Source organism: Arachis ipaensis, chromosome B03, assembly GCF_000816755.2.
Source record: "Arachis ipaensis cultivar K30076 chromosome B03, Araip1.1, whole genome shotgun sequence".
In the NCBI taxonomy this organism is placed as follows: Eukaryota; Viridiplantae; Streptophyta; class Magnoliopsida; order Fabales; family Fabaceae; genus Arachis; species Arachis ipaensis.
The window spans coordinates 49517713-49518571 of NC_029787.2; the positions used below are offsets into that span (position 1 = coordinate 49517713).

At 31.1% G+C, this 859-nt stretch overlaps 1 protein-coding gene across 2 annotated transcripts in view; it reads right to left on the reverse strand.

The window, feature by feature from the left end:
- LOC107630445 (protein LAZ1 homolog 2) overlaps positions 1-512 on the reverse strand; it is a 6440-nt gene extending 5928 nt beyond the window's left edge. The window contains exon 1 of one of the 2 annotated variants that reach the window (XM_021118904.1): positions 295-512. The gene's annotated coding sequence lies outside the window, so the exon portion shown is untranslated. The remainder of the gene's footprint in view (positions 1-294) is intronic. The other variant, XM_016333568.2, reaches the window with a different exon arrangement.

Sequence of the window (859 nt, forward strand, 5' to 3'; positions counted from 1 at the left end):
TTTAAATGCTAATTATTTGAACTTTTCGTGCATCAAAATAGCTTCCTTGTTCTCGGGTATGGGAATTGAGTCAGTGAATTTCAATTTTATAGCTTCTTGTTGCTGGGACGAGAAAATCTAACAAATCTGAAATTCGTGCTATAATTTCAAACTAATAGCTGGAATGAAATTCTTTCCATAACGGAAAACACGACAAAATTAAAGAATTAATTGCAACTTAGGGAAGGAATGCTAGATCCATGAACCAAAATTAAAATAAATAAATAGATAAAAGGAAATGCAAGAATAACTGACCTAATGTAATCGACAAGAGAAACGCTGTAATCCACAGTTCAAAACTAGACACTAGAAAATGTTCAAGAAATGGTTGCAAGTGCAGCAACAACGGCGAACATGCTTATGCATGCAATCCAACAGTATCTTTTCAAGTTCGTAACTGATTGACACGTTTTGCTACGATACTGTACTACGCAATTCCACAAAATAACACGTGTAGCTTGCGCTTCATGTTGGACAATTTATAGAGGGCAACACGTATAGCTTGTGAGTTCGGTGAGTCTTGGCATGAGACACTGCCACAAAAAAGATCTCCATGAACCATGATCCTTGAAAATGGCCATCTGTCACTTGTTTCGTTATAAAATAAGTTGACAGAAAATTTTGGTACCAATAGTTTTTACTTTTTAGTAATTTTAATAGATAATTTAGCTAGTATAAATATTAAATTATTTAAAAAAATAGATTTTATTAATTTATGTATGTAAATTTTAAATAATTTTAGCAATAATTTCTCGGTAAAATAGTTATTAATGTAATAATTAATATAATTAGACAGTTTTAAACACTTCAAGCATTCAAA